Source organism: Dermacentor andersoni, chromosome 1, assembly GCF_023375885.2.
Source record: "Dermacentor andersoni chromosome 1, qqDerAnde1_hic_scaffold, whole genome shotgun sequence".
Lineage (NCBI taxonomy): Eukaryota > Metazoa > Arthropoda > Arachnida > Ixodida > Ixodidae > Dermacentor > Dermacentor andersoni.
In genome coordinates this window covers 171,488,207-171,505,613 of record NC_092814.1, presented here as the reverse complement: position 1 = coordinate 171,505,613, position 17,407 = coordinate 171,488,207, and the positions used below count along the sequence as shown (strand labels likewise).

At 49.1% G+C, this 17,407-nt stretch overlaps 1 protein-coding gene across 1 annotated transcript in view; it reads right to left on the bottom strand.

Moving 5' to 3' along the window:
- Nucleotides 1-13,401, bottom strand: part of nvy (CBFA2/RUNX1 partner transcriptional co-repressor nervy) — a 155,710-nt gene extending 142,309 nt beyond the window's left edge. Inside the window, exon 1 of the mRNA XM_055062748.1 lies at nucleotides 12,683-13,401. The gene's annotated coding sequence lies outside the window, so the exon portion shown is untranslated. The remainder of the gene's footprint in view (nucleotides 1-12,682) is intronic.
- Nucleotides 13,402-17,407: the final 4,006 nt, after the last annotated feature.

Sequence of the window (17,407 nt, the reverse complement as noted above, 5' to 3'; positions counted from 1 at the left end):
CCGCGCCAAAGACAAAGAAAACCGCCGCCAGCAGCCGCCGGGAGGCGGATGGGGGGAGAAAAAACGTTTAACACTGAATTTTGAGCACTGCGTGTACGCCTCCGCGCCCGAAAAGCCGAGAGGAAGATGTTCTTCCCGAGGCTGTAGTTGCGATGCGCCAGCGGTGGTACATAGGCGGTGTCAGCCAGGCTTGACAGCCCAATTAATTTCACAAGAGATCACTTTAATCTTGTGCCGTGCGCTTCTCTCTTGGCGCGCTCGCTTCCCTCTGCGAACATGGTCAACACTGGCATTGCTAGCATTCACATGCCGCAGTGCGCGCTTCGAGTTTCCGTAATTAGTTAACTCTGTTAACTCCCGTAGTGCAGCGGGCGCACACTGCGATCCAAAGGCGCCCATTCCCGCACTTCCCTCGCGCCGTGCGCTCCAGAGTTCGAGAACATGATAATCACGAGACGACTTCTTTTAGGAAAACAGAAAGAGGAAGGCCCGCCGAGATGAAGAAAAGCTATATACTGGCACGCTGAACCAGTAAATAGTTTACTAAGCCATCCTGTCTTCGTCGTTCTCGGAGACTTCGATCAGAGCAAAGGGGGGGAAGAAAAGAGAAAAGAAAAACGCGTCTCCAATTCAACAGGCGGCTTCATCTTGAAAATAATTCACGAGGGTAGGACAAAAAGAAAGAAAGAAAAAAAGAAAGAAAGAAAGAAAGAAAGAAAGAAAGAAAGAAAAAAGAACCTCGCATCGACTTAGTGACATTCTAAGTGGGTGATCGGCAATTAAATATGTATCTGCTGCTCTTGTATACCACTTGCTTTTCTTTCTTTTTTTTTTCTTAGTTCCAAACCAACTTTTAAAAAAATGCCTGTGAGAAACGCCCATTTCCTCGCTTTCGAGGTTGATGTTTTAGAGAGGCGTAAATTACCTGCATGCGAAATCGCAATGTCCCCGTAGCTAATTAAAAAAAATTGACTCACTGATCTCCAATATAATTGTCATCTTTCTAACCCCTATCCCCCATCCCCAGTGTAGGGTAGCAAACCGGAGACTCATATTTGGTTAACCTCCCTGCCTTTCCTCTTCATTCTCTCTCTCTCTAGTTGAGTACGGCGGATTAATTAGTTAGTTTTTATTTATTCAGTTCAGGGCAGATATTGCAATTGCGAAATCGACGCTTCAATGTATAGTGAAGTCATGTCTGCTTAACAGAAATATTAAGAATAGCAGCACCTTCAAGATATCCGTCCTCAAAAACTGCTGAAAATGCATTGTCGTTCCAGTTAACATAATCTTCAACTATAAGAGAAAAACTTACTCTAGAATGGAATGTCAATGTATTCCTAGCACATTTTAGGATATCTTGAAAGTGGGATAGTCTTTGAATATCTGCTAACCTGGCATGGCTTCGCTACTACTCGGTTCCATTCTCGCGATTGCAACATGTTCCATAGAGTGAGTAATTAAAACGTTCATCAGGTAATAATCTTAGTTGCTTACCTGCATGGACATTGATTTTTTGTCGTGATATTCATGCAATTGACCTAGATAAGCGGACTTAAGCTTTATGCTGCCTGCGAGAGAAAGAAAGGAAAAGACAAAGAAAGATCTGTTCCAACTAACAAAAATCAAACACACGGTATACTGTTGCCGACACATGTTCATTTACAGCTTACCATAGCAAAATAAGGTGAGCCACAGCAACATGTTTCATCGTTCGCCACTTTGATTTTACAGGAAGCGCCACGGGGGCCGAATTCACGGATCTTTTTTGACAATGTGTTGGCCACGTTCGTTAAGATTGCGCTAACTGTCCCGATTGACAACGCTTTAGCGAGTGAACTGTTTTGTGAACGCAGGTACAGGGGACGGAATGACAAAGTTTGTACGCCAGAGCGGCTCGGAACAGGAGCCGATCAGTTGTGACAGCGAACAATTCATCAGTAAGCGGCCAAACGGCGCTTATAGACGCAGCGCTTTGTGAGCAAGGGCCCGCATTGACCCCGAAATATGGCCTATACGAAGCGCTGAATTCCCCACCCGAATGAGTCGCCGCAGCTCGCAGCGTGCGCAAATTAAGGGTTCGTAGTTATATAGAAAAAAATAAGTCAGACAGGGATGCTAGCTCGAGCTCTACGCCAGAGCCCCGCGCCGTTCTTTTTTTTTCTTTCCGTAATTTTCTCAGACGATGCCTCATGCTTTATATACACTGCCTAACTACTGTTTCGGCATTAATTATTTTCAATATAATATCCAATATGTGGTTGATGTTTACGTGCTACTTTTTAACTGTGACAGCTGCGTGTAACTGCCTTTCCTATGCCTAATGTAAACGTATGTAAATGCCCACAGGGCATTTACATGCGTTTACAACGAAAATTTGTCGCCAATGTGTACAAGTTTTGGCACTAACTATGCGTGCTGTCGCGACGCCGGTTACTTGAACTTTGACCGGCGTTGCTAGTGGACAGCGTGGCGTTGCCGGTAGGCCGCAGGCGCCTGGAAGACCATCGCGACCAAGCAGGGGCGAGACGATTTCTAGTGCGACACTTGCACTGTTTATTCCACGGTAACGAAGTAGGAAAGAAAGAATACAAAAAGATACATTGGGGGCCCGGTTAAATTGGCCTGCTAAAATCGAAGGCGGGATTTTGCTCACGCCAACGTCACTGAGTCCGTTGTGTGATTGGCGGCTGCTCCCTCTCTCCTAATCGATGTTGGACGTGCTTGCCGCGGCTGGCGGTAACCCGTGGGTCCCGTTTGGTTCGAACAAGGAGGGTCTCCCCTTGACTGGCACAGCTCGCGGGAAGCGCCCCCCCCCCAACCCCCCCCCCCCTCCCTACTCCTGTCCCGCATACACGCAGAGGGGCATGTAATCATTGCGGGGCGCCAGCCAGACCAGGAACCACCTGAGACATCCATAGGGATTTGGGACCTACCCTCGCTTTCCAATTAGACGTGGTTTTTCGATAATTTTATTTGCGCTGGGTGCTTCAAGCCAATCGTAACAGTATACAAACGGCCCTTTTTGTATCTTTTTTAAGCGTGCTCCTCGCCGGTGCGGTTTCTTCCAAACGTATAATAACGGTCATCGTTGAAGCGGCTTCGGCTGAATCGACTGATTTCAGCGAGTGACCCATGTCGATGCGCGTCACCTCTCGAACCACAGCATAAATGCGCACGTACGCTCATTCATTTAAAGATTGGTTGCGCCGCCACATGCTGGCACAAATCTTCGCGATGAAGCTGAATTAGTAAATGTAGAAAGTGCCTTCAGGACCACGAGGACACCGTCGGTTATCAGTATGAGTTTAGCCATTATTGACCACGGCATCGAACACTATACCTAAACAAATGAAAATCCCGTTTCTCCTTGTTGTGTACAAGCGACGCACCGCCGCTTCTCGGCTGGATGAAGCACCAGCGCGGCAGAAGCGGGACGCGACCCCACCCCGAGTCGAGTTCCGAGAACTCGCCCCCAGCATTTCGGCCACCGGACAGGTGCCGAGGGTTTGCGTCCTCGAACACATGCGGAGCTCGCCTGCGTTTTTTTTTTCTAGGAAATAAACTCAGTCAGTCTTCTTCCACCAACTGATGCGCATTCGTTTCACGGACGGGGCCTGACCCCGCACTCTTGAGGCCGGCTCGATCACTGCAAGGCCTCGCCGCCTAATGTCATAAGTGCAATATTGACACGAGAGGGTACGACAGTGAGTTGCGACAGCTTTCCCGACACAGTGGAAAGCGTCTGGAGTAGCGTAAAGCATAAACATTAACGATTTTTTATTAACTATCGCGACTATGCGCAAACGGCAAGCCTCAAAATCCACGCACAAGAGGGCTGCCGACGGCGCTTCGTTTGTGAGAAACGCTCAGAGGGAAGCAAAGCACGAACCTGCAGCGAGGTTCGAGCGAAGAGGAAACGGGAGCGCCTCCACTTGAGCACGTGCGCGCGCACGGAGGCGCGAGCGGCGCAGACGCCGTTGTAATTAAACATGCGATCCCCTCGCCAGCCGTCGATCGCACCGGACCACCGGACGCTAATGCGTTTCGCCGCGTCAACACGTCACGTGCTGGGTTCACGAGTCACAGCGGACCAATTAGCGGGCCATTAATCTTGACAGTTGGCGCCACGAATCCCCGCTCTGCCGCGGCTGCGCCTGCCAGGGCACAACTCGGCCGCCCTATATGAGAACATGCGCGTCCTTTGCTCGCCGGTGACGCCGGTGTCTGCAGCTGTAGCAAGTGCCCGTGACGCAGAGCTCGGGGAAGGTAGCGGAGAGGATCGCAGAATTGTGCACACCATCGCTCCCTGCGCCCGGTTCCGAAGGATCAAAAATATGGTTCCCCGGAAGGAAATGGGAAAAAGAATGAAAGACTGCTGGAAAAAGTTTCACAATGTTGTTATGGGCGTTGTAGCACTGTATACTGAGGATCGCTGCATGCTATCGAATATTCTCTGGCTCGCCCGAGAAAAGCCGTAAACATTCAGCGTTAGCGTGAGCTCTTCTGCACGTACACGTGCAGACCGGGAGGATGAAAACAGTGCGGTGCCTTCTATTGGGACGGAAACCACCAAAGCATTTCCTTCGTAAGAACTATTTGTCATTGGCTGGCTGCCTGCGCTAATAATGTCAGTGAATGTTGCAGGCGCACGATAAGCAGTTTTGACGAATGAAAAGCTTCGTGAACGCGGCTTTTGTTTCAGAATTGAGAAAGCTTCTCGATCGTAAGTTCTCTTGGCCCATTAGCCGGCCCCCTTCGCTTATAATATATCCGTCACAGGAATGGGCGAAATTCTTTATTCCGTAAAATTATGTAGTAAGAGCGGTTTGTGAATACGGGCCTAGGTATTTTTGTGAACGGCGCTCTAAACCTCTATTCACAAAAAAGTTGTTACGCTAAAACTGTTCGTTAGGGCAGCAGGTGTCAGCCAGTCGTGATGGCCAATGGTAAAGATCACTTACGAACTCAAAGCTTTGCAAATTCGACTGGTGCGGCCTTCAGCGCTTTCTAAAGTTCTCAACTCATCTACTGAGGCAGCACTTACTCCCCGAATTCCCTCAGCGCCCCCAACTTTGTGAACAACCCAACCAATTCTGTGCAAAACTACACTGGCTGCATGCACCGACGACAACACAATAGCAACGACAGCACGAAGCGGCGAAAATGGTGACGCCCACCGCAGAGTAACAGAACGGACAGAGCAAAGCGTGTTTGCAGCTTTTAAGTGATGTCCACGTGGGGGAAAAAATGAACTGTAATATTCACATCTCATTACGATACCTCTTTAAGACACTCAAGACAGCCGATAAGTCAGTTTAGACTAATAAAGTATTCCTTCAAAACTGTAGTTTCATTATTTCGCGCTGATAGGTTAGTTATACGAAGTAGTAAACATGAAGGTCAAGGTTTTTTTTTTTTTTAATTTCGCGCCGAAACCCCAGCGCCATTACATAACTCCGATGTCAGGGATTTCAAAGTATGTTTTCGTGTTCTCGCCATTGTGCTCGGTAAAAGTTGTAGAAATTTGCAAAATTCAGTATCTTACTCTTAGAATGCAATGAAGTCTCCCTTCGCCAATAAAAAAAAAATGCCCATAGGCCCCAGCAGACGCCGTCAAAAAGCGTGACCTCACGGTCAATCACGAAGCACTGCGATAAATGTGGGCTTTATGAAGCGGGCGTTTAGCGCAGTGCCGGTTGTCTCAACCCAATCGGGTCGCACGCCTTCGGGCCTATAGGCCCGAAGGCGGGCGCACATTGTGGTATACCACATTGTGCGAGCGCGTTTTTATTTGATCCCCTGCACCTTGAACAACCCGGTATGCATTAAAAAAATAATATAGCCATGTTTGCACTGATGCGACAGTCAGCAAATTGCCTCACTTCGATACGCTGCCGCTTTAAAAACCAAATTCTACGGTTTAGGGCCCTGAACCTGCACAGGTCTGCGAGGGACGCCGAAGTGAGAAGGCTCCGCAATAATTTTGACCACCTGCGGTTCTTTTATGCCAGTGCTTTCATCACGGCCACCCTATTTAACGCCCACTGCAGGTCATTGGCCTCTCCCAGCGATTTTCAGTTACATCGACCTTGCGTCAGCCGACTCACCCGCCGTGGTGTCGTAGTTGCTTTGGTGTTGCGCTGCTAAGTCCGAGGTCGCGGGATCGAGTCCCGGCAACGGCGGCCGCATTTCGATGGGGACGAACTGCAAAAGCGCCCGTGTACCGAGCGTTGGGTGCACGTTAAAGAACCCCAGAGGGTGAACATTAATCCGGAGTCCCTCACTACGACGTGCCTCGTAAGTCATACCTTGCTTTTTGGCCCATAAAACGTCCCAATTTAATTTAACCACGTCAGCCGAGTTTGTCCTATAGGCAGGCCTAATCTCAGCACAACACCGCATACACTGCCGCAGCCGAGCGCATCTCAGCATCCCTCGGAGCTCATTCTGTTTCTCTAAAAAACGACCGGTCGTCTGCTCTACACGCACCACCCGATTCGCTTAATCCCGCTTCTTTCTTCTAACCTCTACCAAAACATCAGCTACACCCGCTTGATCGTTAATCCACACCGTCACCTTCCCGTCTCTTAACCTTCCTTTGTATTTTATCTCTCGCTGCGCAATCCTTAGCTGCTTCTCAAACTTCTTTGCCATCCTCCACATTTTTCAGCCCTATAGCTGGGACTGGTGCAGTGTACTTTTGTTTTCTGTAGATATCATGCCGTAAGTTGCCGGTCATGATACGGTTGACGGTCTTCCATGCGTGCTCCCACCCATTTTTATTCACCTGCAAATTTACTTCTCAGGATCTCGGTTCTCTGTCACGACCAGAATAAATGATGTACTCTCTCTTTCACATGTGAACGCCTTTAACTTGGTGGGACCCTCCGCACACGTGCGCAAACTCACCGCGTCTTTCCTTCCCCCCCCCTTCCTCTCTCTGTCTAATCTTTACATTTCTTTTCCCTTCCCTCAGAGTAGTGTAGCCAACCAAACACATAACATCCCGGCCTTCTCCATTTTTTTCCTCCTCCTCTTTCGCATACGTATGCAAGAACCTGATTGCCAATTACGAACTCTTGCTCTGTTGCCTCGCTGTTGAACATTACCAATTTGTTTCTTTAGCATATTAACCCTCGAATCTAGGCCCTTAGAATTTGCCGGTTAATCTCTTCAATAATTTGTTATAGTTAATCTCCAACATTACTTAGTAGTACACTGTCATCTGCAAACCTCAGATTGCTGATATGATCCCTGTCGATTTTGAGACTTAGTCATTCCGAGTTTAACGTAGTGAATACTTCTGAGCACGCAGCGAATAGCATTGGAGCCCCTTTTCCTGACACTCTTCTCAATCGGTATTTTTCCGCTTTTCTTGCGCAGAGTTGTGATAGTTGCTGTATCTCTGTAGATATTTCCTAAGCTATTCACGTGCGAATCCTCTGCTCCTCACATGTGCGGTTCCTCTAGGCATCAGCGGTGACGGGTGTACACGTACGTGCCAGGCTTCAGAGAGCGGCTACACTGACGTCAAACTACCTTCACTGGCGGAGCTAGAGCTGTCATAAGAGAAGTGCTCGCTGGTTGCCTTCATGTGCAAGGCGATGGGCCCATACGTCATTAAAATCAATGGACAGGCTATTAGTTATGAGATGACCCACCGCCTTCTGGGAGTAATAATAGGTTGCGACCTGTCCTGGAGCCCTCATATTGCCTACATGAAAAAGAAACTCACCATGATTACCCACGTGCTCATATTTCTTGCGGGAAAATCGTGCAGTGCATCTGTACGAGCGATGCTTCAACGTTATACTGTACTTTTCCTCGGCGTCATGCGCTACAGCTTACCTGTGCTGGGCAGGACCCGAAGAACAAACGTACACGTCCTCCAGTAGGTTCAAGCTCAAGCACTGAGAATATGCCTTGGCCTTCCCAGATGTGCATCTTCAGCAGCCACTGTGGTCATCGCGCGTGATCACCCAATCACAACGTATATTCGCGTTGATGCCTTAAGAATGCACATCAGGCATTTCGCCCGGATTCCATCACACCACCTCGCATCACTTCCTGCTTCTAGCCCGCACTCTGCATTCAGCGATATTATTACTTCGCATCGCGCAGTGCTTCCCTCAAACTGCACGCCTGCAGCAAGACAACCATTACCGTTGTGGTGCCTACATCCCCTCGAAGCCCTCCTAACCATATTCAAAGGAAAGCACAGTCGTCATTTTTAGCCCTACAACAAGCCACACTACTGCTCCTGCATGAGAAACACAGCGGACGCCTTCACATTTACGCAGATGGTTCAGTTTCTTCTGCAAGCTCAGCAGGAGAAGTGGTTATTCCCGCGAAGTCCGTCACCATAAAATTAAAGACAGTGCATTTTACATCATCGACGGCTGCAGAACTCGCCGCCCTCCGTGCTGCTCTAGAGTTCGTAACTAAAGAACCGTCACAGGCATGGTCAATCTTCTCCGACTCCAAAGCCGCTCTCCAGTGCGTTATGTCGCCATTTCGTCATGGACGGAATGAGTAATTAGTCACTGACGTAAGATTTTTTCACCACCACGCAATAGAGAAAAAGGACAACATAGCGTATCAGTGGATACCGGGCCATTGCGGTATCTACAGAAACGACCGTGCAGATTAGGTGGCCCGATCTGCTCATGATGGTCCCCACTGTGTAGCTATACCGTTATCGAGAACAGACGCAGCTACAGGGCTTCGTTCTCTCGCACGTGAACTTACACTTACACAGTGGAACTCGACGGAATTTACCAACGCTCGTCTCCACAACTTGGATCCGAATGTACGGCTCCGCCTTCCGTCAGGACTACCTAGATCTAAAGAGACTATTCTGTGCCGCTTGTGGCTTCGAGTGGGCTTCACGAATCCGTACCCATTTCGAATCGGAATGGCCAACAGCCCTACATGCGATAACAGTAGCTGCGTGGAAACAATCGCTCATCTTCTCTGTGAGTGTCCTCGCTTCAGTGCGCCCAGGAAAGAACATTCAAGAGTGCTAGATAGTCTTGACAAATGAATTTTGCCGGAGGAAAAGATCCTGGCACACTGGCCGAGACCGTACTCAGCGCAGAAGGCTTTGAAAGCGTTGTTGCGCTTCTTGCGGAGGACTGGCCTTAGAGGCGGATTTTAAGCGCTGCCGTATTCTCCTTTCTTTTTTCTCTTTTATTTTTGCTCTACCTTTCTTATTTTCTTTTTTTTTTTGCAATATCTCTTTTCGATTATCTTTTATTCCCCTTACCCTCTTTCCCCAGCACAGGGTAGCCAGCCGGTCTGAAAACTGCTAACCTCTCTGTCATTCCGTCAATTATTTCTCCTCCTCCTCTGTGACTGCTTGAATTTCTACTGAATAGAACACCTTTCTGTAATCTATTAAAGTGGCATAGCGAGATTGGTCATACTCGGAATATTTCACAATTAAGAAATTGACGGCATAGATGTGATACATTGCTCAATATCCCTCTCTATAAAGCCAGCTTATTCTCTGGGTTGAATGAAGAGAAGTGCTGCTAGAAAACTATATTCTAATTAAATTTGCACAACACCGAAAGCTATTTAATGAGCCTACAATTTTGCAAATTTTTGATGCACTATAATCTATTCTCTTGCGTATACGGCATCAATTCCAGCACGACCATGAGGGTACCTCATGTCACATGTGCTAAACTCTTCTTGCCTTTAGCGGGCTGGCGTAGGCACCGAACGATAACTTCGTAACTTGATCGCGGCTGCCCTTTTCCGCAAGATACGATGGCCGTTTACTTCACGTAATTCGCTTCAGGTGGCGTATGCCTGTCTACTTCCACCCAGCACTCTAATTCGATGCGGTTTCCAAAAGAATAATCCCACTTTGCATGAATGAAGTGCGCCGTACAGATGCACGAAGATCATACACATGCAAAATGTATATTAACCGTAAAGGGCAAAAAATTCTAAATGGCACCGGTATAGTGCTTGTGCGCCACACTACGGTATTTTCAGCAGACGTTATCCGACGTCACCGATCACTCACCGGTGCTGCAGCGTCACGTGATAGCTGGACAATCATTTCTGAAATAGCATCGAAAGGTTACGTTTTCACCATTTCTTTTCTTCCTTACATTCGATTTTAGACTCGAGTTTATCTTAGAACCTTTCAGTGAAGTTTCCCTTAAAACCCGGTTCCTGCAGAAAACGAAAAACCACATGGTCGAGTGAGGGAAGGTCAGACTCCAGTAATCGACCAAAGGCTTTCGGCCTCCACAGGAATTGGTTGACAGGTCAATGCTGCCAGCCTGTTCGAAATATTTCCGCCTTTCCGCTACCATCTAAAACAGAATGCTTGCGCTTTTCTTTTTCTCCTTTTCTTGTACTTACCTGAACGGCTCTGGAATGGCGCGTGCAGATATCAACTGCAGAGGACATTGCTGTGCGATTGCTCCGACTTGGTCCAGGCACCTAGGGCTGAATCCGCAAAGCAGTTCGTATGCTACAGCGGTTTGCAAGAAGAGGCAGCCGCTAAGCCTGATAGCAAACATATTATTACAGAACGCGACTGGCTAAGTAAGAGAAAATTTGTGAATCCTGTCTCTCGTTAATTCCTCCTGGTTTTCAAGAAAACGTTCACAAAGAGGGAAGGAAAACCGACAACGCAGAACGTAGAGTTTCTCCTTCCATTTTTATCGACGCCTTTGCGCGTTCTACGACAACCTTTCATGTATTCATGATTACATTTTTTTTTCTCACCGGGACATAGATGCGCCGAATGCATCTACAAGCAAGTTCGCCGCGAAGTAAGAACGACACAGGGGCGTATCGTATCGTTCGTAAGAGCTCTTTTTAATTGCCCGTTCGCTATTAAGATGATCATTATAGCAATTTTTCTGGTGCCCGTTCTTACGAAGCCATATACCATACTAACTGCTTTGCGAATACAGGCCCTGAGTCCGGATTCACAAAGCTCTCGCGCTATTAGCAGCCAGTGACACCGTCAATGCGGCGATCATGAATGGCGGGCGACCGAGCGCAGAGGAAGTGTTGCTATGCGCTATCAGTTTTGTGAATACCGACCCTGGTCGAGTTTGTGAAAATTTCTTGACACTCTGAATCACTCTGTCACTCTGTCAATCCGAAGTGTACACTTCTTGGCCTGCATGCCCAGCTCTAGCATGCCAGGGCCAATCCAAAGTGTACAGTTATTGGCCTGAAAGGGAAAATTCTCATACACCTGTATGTAGCACGAAGCTACAAAGGAAACCCACACATGTTTCGCAGAAACAAAGCTTCCTAGTTGAAGAAAAATCTGTCGTGGTCCGGCATGCCCATTGTGGCTCAAGCATGGCAAGGCCAATCCGAAGTGTACATTTCTTGGCCTTCATGACCACAGCGGCTGAAGCCTGGTAGGACCATAGTTTTGGTTCCGTAGAAAAGAAATTTCGCCTGTCCAATTATAAGGTTTATCTTCACGACCTAAAGGGCGAGCCAATGCGCACAATCAAGGGCAGGTACGCTAGCAGCGCGCGTGGCAGCGCCGTCTCTAGTGCCATGGCCCTCAGTGTTTCGACTTGAATACTGAACCAGCGCGGAGGCTGTCGTTAACGGCTAAAGCGAGCACATTGAATTTTGAAAGAGTGATGCAGATACAAGAAAGCGCCGCTATAACGACACATCTTTTGTCAACAAAGCTGCCAGCGAAGTTGCATCGCTGAGCCGCCAGTGCCCATTGGTTTAATGGCGCTGACAGGGCGGCATGTGTTTCTCTTGCGCAAGAACGTTTCCTTATCCCTCACCCGTCCCTCACGATAATGCTGGGCGGGATAACGGTCGCTGCGGCGATGGACAATCGCGGACTTACGTAAGAGGAGTTTTGTGGACACGGCCGCACATAGGAGAGTTTTGAGTGCGAGCCGTTTGTAACCAACCGTACTGCATTTAGCACTTTCGTTTAGTGGCCCAACGGAGTTGCGGTATTCCTTTTCTGTCTTTTGGTTGGTTTTAGGGCATTAGAGAATCGACGTTCGAGCTTAGATGTTGTACTATGAGCCAGAATCCGAGTAGCTTAAGATGCTGCACTGCACAAAGACTACAATTCTATGTTGCAGCAAGCGGGCCGACAGATGTGTAACTGTGATTCCCTTGTATGGATACACAAACTAGAGTTTACAGCGGCATTGCATACTAATCACTAACGAAGACATGACAAAATTCTGCAGCGCTGTATGTCAACGAAAAAGAGCTGAAATGAGAACAGAGAGAAACAACACAGTTGACATATCATCTGTGTTGTTGCCACACGATAATATTATATATGAAGGATCGTGCAAGTGCGCCGATGATTCCTTTGGCAAAGTTGAGCAAATGTGTGCCGTGCGTCGTGATGTTTTTTACACTAATGAAGACGCCAACGTGATCGACCAGATACTCCCCTTGGTATAGGCACAGGGTGACTTAAAGGAAAAAAAAAATAGCGATAATATCCGCTTTCTCGGGCATACAAGAGTCTACGACATGCTTTCTTCCTTCAGCCCATACTACAAACGCCCCGAAAGAAAAAAGAAAACCTTCAAACCAAAGAAATGATTCTACGACGTTAAACATTATGCTTCAACCTTAGCCAGCTTGAATCCTAACATAACACGCGACCAGCCCACGTTCAAACGAACGGATTCCCTCTTACCTCGAAGGTACACTGGTTGAAGACAGGAAGCTAGGTTTTGAAGTGGAGCAACGGATACGTTGACGCTCGCTGCAGTGCCTCAGTCGCACTTATAGTCCTGGAGGAGCACACGTTCCACGCGCACAGCCAAGGGGCAAAGTTTGGCATCACGGCGCTGGCCAGAGTCAACGCATCGAGCCGGGTCCCGGCCGAGGGGCAACCGCTCGATCAAGTGTCCCGTTCCGAGATGCACGCCAGGCGCGGCCGCTCGATGACGACTCGGGCCACGGAGACCTCCGGGAGCGCGGAGAAGACGTGAACAAGTCGACCAAGCGCCGTGGCTTGGCGACACCGGGCAAAAATGAACAGCTCACTGAGCCCTAGGTCAGTGGCATCACGACACAGAGAAATTGTCGTTGCAGTCAGTAAAACGAAGCCACTGGCAGGGCACAGAGAGAACGAAACAAGAGCTTACAAAACTTTGTTAATAAGCGAACGCGAAGTTTTTCACGTACACCGTTAAAGTGGAGCGCCGCGAACTTCGGTGCAGCAAGCCGAACCGGACCACAACTACTGCAAGTGAAATACGAGAGGAAAAGACGAATGTGGAGCTGTCAAGGGGGAAGAAGGTTTCACGGCAGCGCGTGGGAAAAAAAAAAGCCCGGTCGGCGTTCAGAGCTGCGCGCACCACTCTCAGGGGCCGGTCGATGCCCGACCGCGGGCGCGAACACGACTGCGGCCGATCGCGGGCTTTGGTGCGGGCTGTTTGGGCTGCGCCGGGTTACGGCCCGCCGGGCCTGGAGAGAGGAGCGAACGCCAGATGGCGGCACACGCGCATGCCGCGCATGCGTCCTGCGCGGTGCTGAGCCGTGCGGCCATCTCTTGAGGGTGGCGCTAACTACGCTTCGCTGCGTCCATGGGATGAGGAGCCCGTGGTTCGGGCCACACGTGTTTTCTCTTCCCTAATGCATTTGCGTCGTCGAGGGTTATCCTCCGGGACGTCGCGACGGGAGAGCGCGCGCGGGAAGCGCTCAGCTGGCCCCGTCGAGTTTGCCGCTCCAGCGTCGGTCTTCCGGGAAACGCTTCAGCTGTGGCAGATTATGCAGGCTGTAGGCGTCAATCAGGCCGCAATCTTCAGAAGCCCATTTACGTCAGCGGCGGCAAGAGCAGCGCGCAAGTAGTGCATTTTCATCGCTGCTGCATCCGTGCGGAAAAAACTTTGTGGATGACCACAGGTGTTTTATATGGTATTTCTGCATAACAAGCTAAAGAAAAAGTGTATCTTTGGGCTGCCTTTCTAGTTTATTAGAGTCGTCCTTCCCAAAACAACTACTGAAGTTACACCGGCACTTCTCTGGGCATATATTGACTTACGATGAGAAAGGCGCGCCACAACATGAAATTATGATAGATATAACCACTGAAATATCTGCGGATGCTCCACTTTACCAGCTAACAGTAGTAGATTATATTAGATAGGAGTCTGCCTCTGTCCGGAAGTCTACAATTCTCTTTTTCTGTGTATCTCTCTGCTTCTGCAGCGTGGACAATGCCCTACTGGGGAAGCCCCGAGTTTACATTAATTATCTTCAATCGTGTCGTAAACTATTAATAAGACATGCACGCTGTATTACCGCTTTAGAGAAAGTATAGCCGTTTTAATGAACCCGCCCCGGGAGAGAGTAAAACGAATGCGCAAGACGTACTAAAAACCCATTTCTCACACACGCGCCGAACTCAGCAGTGTATCGGTGCGGCAAGCTCATTCTACCTTCCTTCTTACCGAATATGTTCAATTAGATGGCACTGAATGTCAATACTTGCAGCTTGCCACAATGTGCACTCATCGTCATCTTATTTTGGGCCCGGCCTTATTAACTGTCTCAACTGGCCTTCCATACACAGCTATCATTCGGTGCTTCATTACAAGACGGCATTCGAAATTAAACGCACACGTAACATGTCAGAGCACCCTAACTTGACAACCCGCGTGCACGCTTATCTGGCCATATGTTTTCCAGTATCCTAAAGGGCTTCTCCCATTCGCTTTTCTCCATCCTTCAGCATAGGGCTGCTAACCGCACGCCACTCCGGTTAACCTCTTTGTGCCTTCCTGCATCTTCTCTCTTTGTCTCTTTTTAACTGCTGTGCCTGTTTAAAAGTAGAGCCAAAATAAATCTCGCGTCGCAGCCTGATATGTTTGTTTTTAAGACGCTCTTGATGCTCATCATCGGCTACCACTTCAGCTCCATCTGATACAGGAAATGCGCGCACTAATAGCAAACTCTAATAAGAACGATACGGTATGTAGACAACGGGAAAAAAGAGACTGGATAAAGACACTCGCATCTTTCCGAAGCCAACTCCGGATTTAGACGTGACGTGTCAGCCGGTATTATGCCGGGTGCAAGTATTGAGACAGATAAGTTCACTGTAGTTTTCAAGGGAACACTCGCCCTTGTGTGCACTTGTGTTAATCTCATAACCGCGTTTAGTTGCTAACGCGAACTTGTGTGAAAGAGCATATACCAACGCAGCATGCCAGCGCGATCACACAAGCAAATCGCCTATACTCTACGTGCTGCAGCTCAGGTTCCCGATCACGGGGAAATACGTGTTCGGCGGCACGACACTCCCGCGATTCCACGTGAGTGATTGCGAGTACAGCCACTATAGTGCGAGCAAATTTGCACTTTAAAATCGACCCGATTGTTTTTTCTTCCGGGAACTGCCAATCGCGGCCATTTCAGAAAAGCGCACGCGTGATGCACGCGCACCATAATATTGCGCTGCAGGCCCCGAGTCACTTCACGCCGCGCGCTACTGTGAGTTGGCGCGCCCACGTCGAGCGAGGGCAAACACGCCCGGCAGAGCGAACAGCCGGTCTGCCCCCGTTGGGCCGCTGTCCAATGTCAGCGTCACGTGACGCGAGATGATTTGCTCGCGGGAGCGGTGACAGTGCGCGGGCATGGCCGTGGCTCGGCGCGGCGGCTATCACCCTTTGGCAGCGCGTCCACTCGAGCCGGGCCCGTCTTCTGTCATCACACGGCGGGGGGAATCAAATCGCGAGACGCAAGCCAGAGCCAGCTCCGCCGGCATTCCTGCGCCAGGGGCTGCTCGCTCGCCCCGGCGCAGACTTGAAAAACACGCGCGCAGCGGTCTCTTCGCGCAGATGCATCGCAGGCACGCGTGCGTGCCACTCGGCAGCACCGCGCAACCCGCGCCACGCTAACACCCCCCGCGCAGAGATGCCTTTCTCCCGGCGAGGAGCTGTCGTTTTTTTCTCGGCGCGCTGTAGACGGACGGCTACACCACGACCGTTGCAAATGTGTCGCTCGCGCGGAGTTTCGAGACGGCGTTAACGTTTCTGCAAATTAATTCGCATAGGTTGTTGCCTCACGCTGACGAAGACAACCTGACGCTATAACTCGAGATTCTCTACTTTGTTCTAAATGTGCCGCCATACCTTCCATTTTCTTTCGTCTGCCTTCATGTTCCTTTCACCCAGCATGCATATATACACCTGCCCGTGAACTCGGGCAAGCGCCCTTGTCAATGTCCCCTCCTGTACCCTACCACCCTGTCCACGAATAATTAGACTGATTTGAGTAATATTTGCTTCAGAAACTTTACTTATCAAACGAAAAAGGGGGGAATTCTCTACTGAACCGGAAAGGGGCCGAGAACATTATAGCCGGGCCATTCATTCGCACCCCTGAGTGGTCGATGTCGAAGATAGAGGGGAGATACTTTGTGCGAATCAATGACGAATTAAGGGCAAAAGAATCGAGAATTAGAATACTTATCACAACACTATGTAACAATTATTTTCAGAAATTTCATAGCAACACAGAGCGCATTCAGCCGTCAAATGGCAAGGAACACTTACGAACGAAGAACTATGAATTCGGGCCCAGGGCCTGCATTCGTAAAGAGTTACGAGCCCCATAACCACAGGCCCGCATTCACAAAAACAGCTGGCCAATGCTCACATGCGTAAGAAACGTGCTAGAAGTGAAGGCGAACTCAGCAAAGGCCGCATCGAAGATGTGTGGCTAACTGGGCGTGTCTTCCATGTGCTACGTGCCATTGGACACCGCTGAGGACAGCGCACGTCGGGGCCGCTACTGCGTGAAAGCTACATGCGTACTTGTGCACGGGACGAGTTCCCGAAACTCTCGGTTCGTATGTGCTCTCTGCCAGAGGCTGCCCATCTTCGCTAATCATAAGTCCAGCGTAAGCATCGACTGGAATTTCCTCTTCCGAACAATTACAGCGCTTGATGAGTACAGATTGCGAGGGAGCTCTTAGCGTTGTTTAGGAGTTTACAAAAATTATTGAGGCAGCAACGCGGTCTCCTTTCAAGTCTGCAAGAAATACGGGGGTTCCTTCTTAAGATCATGTGAGGCCGTATAAACCTATCGAGAACTCAGAGGCTCATTAACTTTTGTTTGCAGTAATGCAGTTTATAGAGAACCAGGGGTCGAATTCACAAAGCTTTTTGTTCGTATATTGTTGTTTGCCACTGGCCGACCGCCTTTGCTAATAATATGTCTGCGATCACGACTGACTGGCGTATGCTTTTACGAAAAATTCTGGCGTAAATACTGTTTCGTGAATACGGGCCCAGAGTCACAGGAATCTCGAATTTTCTTAATATTCTTTGTTCCCTTGGAACCGGCTAGAGAAGGCAACATGCCAGAATTTGACAGTGGTAATATGTTGTACAGAATAGGTTTTAAGCTC